Source organism: Pteropus alecto, unplaced genomic scaffold, assembly GCF_000325575.1.
Source record: "Pteropus alecto unplaced genomic scaffold, ASM32557v1 scaffold276, whole genome shotgun sequence".
NCBI classification, from domain to species: Eukaryota; Metazoa; Chordata; class Mammalia; order Chiroptera; family Pteropodidae; genus Pteropus; species Pteropus alecto.
This window is the reverse complement of record NW_006438074.1, coordinates 3,883,755-3,895,239: the sequence shown is the minus strand read 5'-3', so window position 1 is coordinate 3,895,239 and position 11,485 is coordinate 3,883,755. Positions and strand designations below refer to the sequence as shown.

At 33.0% G+C, this 11,485-nt stretch overlaps 1 protein-coding gene across 9 annotated transcripts in view; it reads right to left on the bottom strand.

The window, feature by feature from the left end:
- FUT8 (fucosyltransferase 8) overlaps positions 1–11,485 on the bottom strand; it is a 195,936-nt gene that overhangs the window by 155,933 nt on the left and 28,518 nt on the right. For all 9 annotated transcript variants that reach the window (XM_025049113.1, XM_006915132.3, XM_015591970.2 and 6 more), the window contains one exon: positions 9,194–9,291. The gene's annotated coding sequence lies outside the window, so the exon portion shown is untranslated. The remainder of the gene's footprint in view (positions 1–9,193; positions 9,292–11,485) is intronic.

Sequence of the window (11,485 nt, the reverse complement as noted above, 5' to 3'; positions counted from 1 at the left end):
AGATGCGAAAGGGGAGTGAGGAGCCTTTAAAAGCCCCTATTTTGACTAAATCTGCAGCTGTAATTACAGCTGTTCTGAAGCTTTTCTTGGAACTGCCCAGATACTTTTTTTTAAAATAATAACCAAAAGTGGCTTTTCAATAAACTGAAGAATCTGATAGGAATTCTTCATAGTTAAAAGCTATTTTTTACTATATAATTAATATTCTGTTGTTTTTGCTCTGTAACTAATAGATAAGAATTGTTATATAAATGTAAGAAGCAGTCTCGGCTTTCTTGCGTTTTGGAGTTCTTAATGTTTTTTAACATTAAGAAAGTACTTTAGAAACTGCATTTCTTTCCTTCGGTATTTTTGCAGAAGCTCACATTTTACATTTCTTCTCCCTCACCATACTATCTATTTTATGTAACTATGAAACAAATTATGTAACTATGACCCAAATTACATATATGTATGATGCCAATAAACAACAAAACAGAATCCTTTTGATATCATTCTGAATATACTCCCTGATACTGTATTTACCCCCCCAAAAAAAAAAAAAAAATCATGCACCAATACAAACGAAATTATACACATTTTGAGATTCATTTTTGTGTTACATTTTAGATATGATCAACATCTCAGTTCATTCTCTAAATAATTATTCATTAAAAGGGACAATTATTTAAAAATTGCAATTCTGATTCGGGTCCAAGATGGTGACATGAGATGGTGACTCACTTCCTCCCAAGACACACTGAATGTACAGCTAAACGCAGAACAAGTACCCCTGAAAGACATCTAGGAACTGGCTGAGCGGCTACACATGGTGTGAACAAGGAAAAATCTACATCAAACAGGAAGGAACACACTCTTGCCATAAACCTCATTCCCAGCACAGCAACATAGAATCAGGAGAGAATTTGACCACAAAATTCTCTAAAACACACTCTTGCCATAAACCCCATTCCCAGCACAGCAACATAGAATCAGGAGAAAATGTGACCACCAGCTTCTCCCTGAAGAGTTAAGGATTTGGACCCAACAGCCAGTGCCTCAATTTTCAAGACTTCTACCTGAGGAATGTGACCCCTAAAACACCTAATTCTGAACGCCAATGCGGCTTGCATCCAGGAGACCCACAAGATTACAGCAAACAAAGGAGGACTCACCATATTATATAAAAGGGAAATAAGATTATCAACAGATTTTTCAGCAAAATCTGAAAAACTTTTACAGGGCAGGAGAGACTGGTATGATATATTCAAGTGCCGAAAGAAAACTACCAGCCAGGAATACTTTCCCTGTCAAAGCTGCCCTTCAGAATTAAAGGATAAAGAATTTTCCAGACAAATAAAAGCTGCAAAAATTCATCAACACTAGACCAGCCTTACGAGAAATGTTAAGAAGACTTCGCCAAGCTTCAGCAAAAGAATGCTTTAATGTGTAAGTTAAAGTGTAAATCTCACTGGTAAAAATAAATAGTTAAATTCAGATTAATCTAATTTGTAATGGAAATAGGTAAATCACTTATAAATCTAATAGGAAGGTTAAAAGATAAAAGTAGGAAAAACAGATATAAATTAGAACATCAAAAACAAAATGTGGGGATAGAGTAAAAATATAGAGCTATCGTATGCATTTAAACACAAGTTGTTATCAATTTAAAACAGACATACATGTTTTATATATACCTCATAGTAATCACAAAGTAAAAATCTATAATTGATACGCAAAAAAATAATAAGAAAAGAATCTCGGCATACCACCACAGAAAACCATCAAATCACAAAGGAATACACAAAGAAAAGAAAGGAACAAATAAATTATAAAACAGACAGAAAACAAATAACAAAATGGCAATTATAAGTCAATATCGATCAATAATTATTTTAAATGTAGGTGGACTAAGTTCTCAAATAAAAAACAAAGAGTGGCTAAACTGATAAAAGAGAGAAAAATGCCCAACTTTATGTTACCTAGAAGAGACATATTTAGCTTTAAGAACACACACAGGCTGAAAATAAAGGAATAGAAAAAGATATTCCATGCAAATGTAAATCAAAAAAAAGCAGCGGTAGCTACAATTGCATTAGACAAAACAGAGTTCAAGCCAAAGACTATAATAAAAGAAAAAGAGGTTATTGTATAATGATAAACGAGTCAATCCAGCAATGGGTTATATTTTGTAAATATCCACCCAACATAGAAGCACCTAAATATCCAAAGCAAATAATAACAGACCTGAAAGGAGAAAAAGATAGCATAGCAATATATGGGAAGGACTTCAATACCCCACTTTCAACAATAGCTAGATCGTCTAGAAAGAATATCACTATGGAAACATTGGATTTAAACTATACATTTAGACTAGATAGACTAAACAGAGATTTATAAAACATTCTATTCAACAGTAGCAGAATACACATTCTTCTCAAGCACATATGAAACATTTTCCAGAATAGATCATACATTAGGCCACAAAACAAGTCTTAATAAATTTAAGAAAGTTCAAATCATATCAGGCATCATTTCTGACCACAATGTTATGAAACTAGAAATTAATTACAAGAAAACTATAAAATTCACAAATGTATGAAGATTCAAGAGCATGCTCTGAACAACCAATTGGTCAAAGAAATCAAAAGAAAAATCAAAATACACTTTAACTTTACACAAATTTAAATGGACATAAAATGTACCAAAACATAACACATAACAAAAGCAGTTCTAAAACAGAACTTCATAGCAATAAATGCCCACATTAAGAAAAAGAACTCTAATAAACAATATAACTTTCCACCTCAAGGAAACAGAAAAAGAATAAATGAAGCCCAAAGTTAGTAGAACAACAACAACAACAAATGACCAAAAAAAGCCCAAAGATGAGAGTGGAAATAAATAAAATAGAAACTAAAAAATAACAAACAAACAAAAAACAGTAGAAAAGTTAAATGAAACTAAAAGCTGATTTTTTGAAAAGATAAACAAATAGACAAACCTTTAGCTAGACTTACCAAGAAAAAAGGACTCAAATAAAATTATAAATGAACAGAGACACTGCAACTGATACCACACAAATACAAAGGATCCTAAGAGACTATGATGAACAATTATACACCAACAAATTGAACGATCTGGAAGAAATGGATAAATTCCTAAAATCATACAACCTATCAAGACTAAATGATGAAGAAATAGAAAATATGAACAGACTGAATACTGGTAAGGACATTAAATCAGCAATTAAAAACTTCCCAACAAAGAAAAGTCTAGGACCAGACAGCTTCACTGGTCAATCCTACCTAACATTGAAAGAACTAATACCAATCTTTCTCAAACTCCAAAAAACAGAAGAGGCTGAAATGCTTCCAAATTCATTTTACAAGGCCAGCATTAACCCTGCTACCAAAACCAGATAAGGAAAACTACAAGAAAAGAAAACTACAGGCCAATATCCCCGATGAACAAAGATGCAAAAATCCTCACCAAAATGTCAGCAAACCGAATTAACACATTAAAAGAATCACACGCCATGACCAAGTGGGATTTATTACAGGGATGCAAGGATGGTTCAACATATGTAAATCAATCAATGTGATACACCACACACAAAATGAAAGATAAAAATCCTATGGTCATCTCAACAGATGCAGAAACTATATGACAAAATTCAACATACATTCATAATAAAAGAAAAACTCTCAACGAAGTTGGTATAAAGGGAATGAACCTCAATATAATAAAGGCCATATATGACAAGCCCACAGCTAGTATCATAGTCAACAAGGGAAAGTTGAAAGCTTTTCATTTAAGATCAGAAAGAAGACAAGGATGCCTACTTTAATCACTTTTATTCAACACAGCACTAGAAATCCCAGCCAAAGCAGGAAAAAAAAAGAAAAAAGAAATAAAAAGTATCCAAATCAGTAATAAAAAAGGAAAACTGTCACTATTTGCAGATGTCATATTTTATATAGAAAATCCTATAGATGCCACCAAAAAACTGTTAGAACTAATCAACAAATTCGCTAAAGTTACATGATAAAAAATCAATATACAAAAATCAGTTGTGTTTATACACACTAGAAACAAAATATCAAAAAGAGAAATTAAGAAAACAATCTCATTTACAATTGCATCAGAAAGAATAAAATACCTCTGAATAAGTTTAATGGAGGAAGAGAAAGATCTGTACTTCTGAAAACTATAAAGACATTGATAAAAGAAACTGAAGCCACAAATAAATGGAAAGAACAAATAAATCCATGCTCATGAACTGGAAGAATATTGTTTAAATGTCCATACCCAAAGAAATCTATAGAGTCGATGGAATCCCTATCAAAATTCCACTGGCATTTTTCAAAATAGAACAAACGATCCTAAAAGTTGTATGGAACCACAAAAGACCAAAGTAATCTAGAGAAAGAAGTACGAAAGCTTGAGGCATTATACTTCCTGATTTTAAACAATGTTACGAAGCTATAGTAATCAAAACAGTATGGTACTGGCATAAAAAGACACACTGCTCAATGGAACAGAATAGAGAGCAAACAAATAAACCAATGCATATGTCGCTACTTAATTTATGACAAAGGAGCCAAAAATATACAAAGGGGAAAGGATAGTCCCTTTAATAAATGGTGCTAAAAAAATGTACAGCCATAGGCAAAAAAAAAAAAAAAAAAATGAAACTGGACCCCATCTTATGACACACAAAAATCAACTCAAAATGGACTGAAGACTTGAACATAACACCAGAAACCATAAAACTCCTAGAAGAAAACATAGGGGGTAAGCTCCTTGTCTTAACGATGAATTTTTGGATTTGGATACACCAAAAGTAAAAGCAAAAATAAACAAATGGGACTACATCAAACTAAAAAGCTTCTGCACAGCAAAGGAAACCCACGAAATAAAAAGGCAATCTACAGAATGGGAGAAGTTATTTTCAAATCATATATCTGATTAGGAGTTAATATCCAAAATATACAAAGAACTCATACAACTCAATAGAAAGAAATCCAATTTAAAATAGACATTATTCCATAGAAGACCTACAAATCGCTGTCAGGTACATGAAAAGGTGCTCGACATCACTGATCATCAGGGAAATGTAAATCAAAACCACAATGAGATATCATTTCACACTTGTGAGAATGTCTATCATCAAAAAGACAAGTGATAACAAATGTTTTCAAAGATGTGGTAAAAAGGGTACCCTTGTGCACTATTGGCGGCATCATAAACTGATGCAGCGGCTATGGAAAACTGTACGGAGGTTCCTCAAAAATTTAAAACTAGAACTATCATATGATCTAGAAATCCCACTTTGGGGTTAATATCCAAAGGAAATGAAAACAGGATCTCGATGAGATATCTACACTTCCATGTTCACTGCAGCTTTATTCACAATAGCCGAGATATGGAAACAATCTAAGTGTCTATCAACACACAAATGGATAAAGAAGATATGACAGAGAATGAAATATTATTCAGCCATGAGAAAGATGAAAATGCCAACATGGATGGACCCTGAGGGCATTATATTAAGTAAAATAAGTCAGACAAAGACAAATATTACATGGTATCATTTATACATGGAATCTGAAAAAAAGGGAAATTTAAGTCAAACTCACAGAAACAGAAAGTAAAAAAGTGGTTGCCAGGGACTGGGTAGTGGGGGAAATAGGAAAAGGTTGGTAAAAGGGAACAAACTTTCTCAGCTTAAGATGAATAAAATCTGAGGATCTAACGTAAAACATAGTTACTGTAGTTGATAATGCTGTTTTTATATATTTAATATTTGCTAAGAGAGTTTAAATGTTCTCACACACACACAAAAGAAGATAAATAGGTGGGGTGATGGCTATGTTAATTAACTAGATGGTGGGAATCCTTTCACAATGTATACAATGTATACCACGGAGTGCGCTTTAAATATCTTACAATTTTACTTGTTGATTATATCTCAATAAAGCCAAAAAAAAGTGAAAAAAAATCACATATCTATGAAACTTTTTAAATAACCAGCTTGTTAATTTAAAAACTATCCTAAAGCTGAAATTTTACGTCGCATGTTTTAATTTCTATTTATGGGTAGAAGGAATTTCTATAAAAACATCAAGAGTACATGAAGATACTACTTTCTTGAGAAGAGATAAAAAAGGATAAAGAAGACTTTAAGAGTTCCCAAGATTTAAAGATACTTCCCAGAATATTAAAGAAAGCTAGGATAGTAACGTTTGCTTCACATTACCAAATGTTACAAATGGAAGAAAATGAGGTTTAAGGAGCAAAGTAATATATTACAAAGAATAAGTTCTTGCCAGTGACAGACTATTTAGTGGTAGGTAAATCTGTTCTCTAACTTCCTCTAAATATCAAAAAGAGAAAGCAACGTTATTGAAATTTTTGTAATATTTTACAGAACAAAAAAAAACAAATAACTTTCTCATAATTTACAGAAAATACTTAATTACGTAAGACAATACTAAAATATTAATTCTATCTGACCCATTTACCTTGAGAGCCTCGCAGTAAATCAGATATATTTTCCATAACTACGATAATTATATACATATAGAAAAAGCAGATATACTACCCTTCATATATCTTTTTTTCATTCAAGCTGGTTTAAAAAGAACAAGGTCTATGGTGAGCTTGATTAGGAAAAAATAAGAAACTCACCTCTTTTTCTATATTCTAAAAAGATGGAAAGAAATGCCTCAATAATCCTAAATGTGGTGGCCAAATATTCATATTTTTCTAATTTCTGCACAGGCCAATGTCTTCCATGAATGCTAACTAATTGTGTTTAAATTAAAAGCTAAGCAAGCATTGCTAGAGGAGCACAGTGAGCCACAAAGCAAGAGGTAAACTAGCAGATAATAAAAGGATTTACGTATTGAAAGAGGACAAGGATCATTTAATTTCAAAGCATAGATTCTATCTACAAGAGATTAGGTCTAGTCGAAAAGTACCTCATAAAAGCAAAGAAATCACATGAAGCACAGACAAAACAATTTACCAAAGTCAAGAATGAGCAGTGTTAAACACTAGCTGCTAAAAACCAGTAATGCATTAAAAAGGGAAGACGGGGAAGTAGATAGGGATAAAAGGGGTCAAACATTTGGTGATGGAAGGAAATCTAACTGGGTGATAAACACATACTGTTGAATTGTACATTTGAAACTTATTTGATTTTATTATTAATGTCATCCCAATAATTTTTAATTAAAAAAAAAAAATACAAGAGAATAGCTGATCCACTCCATCCCAAGCTTAGCTCTCTCCTTGAAAAGCACAGGTAGGCTTTGGAAGGTTGGCTGCAGACACCAAAGTTTGCAAACCAGCTATCAAAAATGATCTCATTTGACTTCTACTAGAATCATCACCAAAGGATGAGGCAAAACTGAAAAAGTCAATTGCAATTAAAGTTGAAGATATGTCATCAACTAAAACAGCTACTGCAAATTCCTATTCTAATCTCCTTCCCAGCCATATTTCTACTTTGAAGCTTTTCACTGTCATACATTACTGTTTCCTCTACTACAGACTATCTACATAACAGGGTTCTAAACACAATGCATTACAAAATATGTAATTCCTTGTTCTTTGAAGTTCATAAAGATATTGCCTTGTGAGATCAAGAGCTAGAAGCAGTCTAAATCATGACCAGGATAAAGAGCATTTCTACTTGGAGGAAAGGCTAGGGAAGTGGTTGGAAGAAGACTGTATGAGCCAATGATTTAAAAAAAAAAATCTGTGATGACACTAAAATCCTGAGAATTTTTTACATTGCCCTTCTCATGTCCTTGCTCCCCACAGCTGCTACTCCCCAACCCTCTTGATTAAATCCAAATTGCCTAATGGCTGCTAATCTACAAGATCAATTCTCTCACGACCATCATTGACCAACTTTTCCCCAAATTAGCTGAACTATGACTGACCAACCCCTCCTGCTAACACCCTATAAAAAATTCTACCATACTTCCCCAAATTAGAACTCTCCTTCAGAGCCTTTTCATGTATTTTCTAATAGTCATACACTGACAGTGGCCTGGTTAACTTTCTTTCAAACTGTGAAAAGATCCAGGTCAACACAGCAGGATTTTGCTACGTTTTTATTTTCCTGATGGATTCCAAGGTAAATGTGTACACTACTTCTCTGTCCATACAGAATCACTAGGGGAATAGGTAATCAAAAAGTAAAGTTTCCACTAGTCATTTAAAAAAATAATAGACAAACATTTATTAAATGCCAAACTCTACTGTTACATACTTTTATGTAATTTATTCTACTTAATCCTCATTACAACCCTTGGAATAAATATTCTTATGTTCATTCTACAGATAAGAAATTAGAAGCTTAGATAGTAAAGTTTATGTTGTGTGTATTTTATCACAATAAAGAAAGAAGAAGAAAGTATGATTGCAATAATCACCAAAAACTAGAAAACACCCCAAATCTCTATCAGTTAGTGAATGGATAATGCCAACTATAGAATACCCACACAGAACATTACTCAGCAAAAAAAAAAAAAAAAGTACTGTTACACACAACATGGATCAATACAAATGCATTATACTAAGCGAAAGAAACCAGATTTTAAAAGCTACATACTAACCAATTCCATTTAAATTCAATATTAGAAAAGGTAAACTACAGGGGCAAAACCATCAGTAGTTGCTTGGGATTAAGGTGAAGGGAGAGGCTGACTCCAGAAGCAACATGAGTCAATTTAGAAGATTATCAATGTTGAATATATATTTGTCAAAACTCCTAGGCTGAACACTAAAAACAAATAAAGAAAAATTTTAATATATGACTGAAATCTTGACAAGAATGAAACCTTTAAAAGTCAGCTACTGTCAAAAATTTTAAGATGAGTTATTTTTAGCACAAATATGCCATATGATGCCAAAAGTACAATGTATCATATTCAGCTATAACTTGTTTTATCCAGCCCCTAACTTTAAAGTACAGAACTATTAAATAGAAAGTAAAACATTTTTCATCTTATGAAAATTCATACTGTACATAGTAGGTAGTCAGAAGTGTTTAACACACGATTCAACAGAGTTTAGATTGACTTGGGCTTTCTACTTCACTAGTACATAAATATATAGCTTCAAACACAAAATTATTCATTTCTCAAAATACTAACATAATTTGAACAGAGAAGTGCTATCCACAAAATGTACTAACCTGAATTTGTTCAGTTAATCAATAAAGGCAATAGCACACTTTATCTTGAGTGAAAATACCATCGGGGTCATGGGTGCTCTCTTAGCAAAAGCAGGAACCTGGAATAAAAGAAAAAGATGAAATTCAGCCTTACTCAAAGCATTACTATGTACTTTCAGTTAGCATTACTATGTACTTTCTTAAAAATCCCCTTTTTCTTCCCTTATGTAGCCAGTCATGACATGTAAAATGTTTGTATATTCACTTATTATGGAAGCAGTACTTTTCAAATCCCAATAAAGGAATGGATTTTCATTTTGCAAATTACACTCATGCAGTAATATTCTGTGTCTTAATTTGCTTCATAGTTCATCTTAAAATAAGTCAGTATCTATAACACTTGTTTTGTGAACATGAAATTCTCTCATTTTGATTACTTTTTAACCTATAGGGCAATATGAAATGTCTCTCTGCTCACATTAACACTCAACATCTTCTATATCTCTAACACCCCAATTAGCTGTACAATCTAATTTCTACTATCTTCTACATAAACTTTCATTCAAGTTGACTTAATTTGCTTGCTTTCCACAGAACAATTTTGTCATTCTCAGTTGTCACCCTGCAACACACCATTCCTTCTCTTTACAATAGGGATTTTTTTCTCCCTTATCCTCTTTGTCAACTAATGCACATCTGTCCACTTTCTCAAAATCCAGCCCCTCCATTTCTCCCTGACAGCTGATATAATCATTCTGTACTCCATTAGTCCTTGCCAGAATATTTTGCTGCCTTATATATGTGCTACCTTGTTTAGTCTTCTGATTAGGGATCCTATCTCCTACTTCTTTTGTTGCTGCTTCTCCATCATCTAGGACCATTTCTGAATCACAGAAGGTAGTCATTATGATTGACTGACAAGCAAATTTTCTTCATAAAGATTCGTACCTCAGTATTCACTGAGTATGTATGTTCAAGTCACACACCAAATGTTCACTGAGTATGTATATGCAAGTCACTGAGTACAAAAACTCAAGAATAATATAGAGGCACAATACATTCTATGGAAATGTCTTTCTGCCAGTTACTTTACTGCCGTTACAATATGAGCTTATTCTCAGATTAACATTATTATTGATTGTGAGAAGCTATCTTTCTCCAATGACAGCAAAGCCTACTGAAATCAATTTTTGCTTATTAGAAATAACATAGAAGCATCGTCACCAACTCCAACTCCTCCACAGCAATCCACTATTTTCATTTTAAACTCCAAGAGTCAAAAGTCTACCTAAGATAGAACAGTCTATAAGAACTTTCAATAAATTACTCTAAATCAAAATAATTAGCACATTTATATAGTACTTTATGATTTATATAATCTCATCTGATAGATCTACTTAAAAGGACAAACCACTCCCAAGTCAAATACTTCCAGGGCCCTTAAATATTCAATTCCATTAACTATAAAATCAGCAAGGCTCATAGTGATTCCTTCCTATAACTTCACCCAAAAGTCTTTACCAACCTCCCTCCCCTATACAATAACCTATTAGTATAGGATTTATACTTCTAGCCATTATGGAGTAACTGGTACCAAATTTACCCTCAGACAGTAAACAACTGCGGAACTAGATAAAATATACAACACAACATTTTCTAGACATTGGACAACAATTAGTGTAGATCTGTGTTCCCTGAAAAAAGGAAGCAAGCTAGGTAAGCCCTGTAAGCACCTTGACTTTCTGCCAAGAAACATGTTCTGGACACCACTGCAAGCAGAGATTCAAAGCAGAGCTTAGCAGTCTCACTAACTTGAAAAGACAAAGATAGGAGTTCAGAAAGGTATAGGTGGCAAAAATTTCTAGATAATGTATCAGAAAGGAGGAAGTTCTGCAGACAACAGCTCCAAACAGCTACGGAGGAGTCCACTTGAGTCTTTGACTTCATATTAATTTCCATATACTTAGGGTGAAATTCCATAAATCCACGAGAAAAAAAAAAACAACTCAATGAACAAGAGTCAAGAATCCCTGCTCTTCTGCCTGCTTGTCAAAAAATTAAGAAGTAAACTAAATATTGCAAAAAGGTTAACATCTGCTTAATTTCAATGGTGGATAATGTCTGCTATATGATTTACTGTACTTTTTTTAATATGTCTGAAACATTTCAGAGGTTTAATAAAAACCTCAGTTGCAACAAAGGTAAATGGGGGAAAAAATAGGGGAGAAAAAGGGAGGAAATGAAGGAGAAAGAAAAGAGCAGGATGAGAAGAGAGCAAGGACAAGGGATTGAGAAGAAGGATAAATAAGGAGA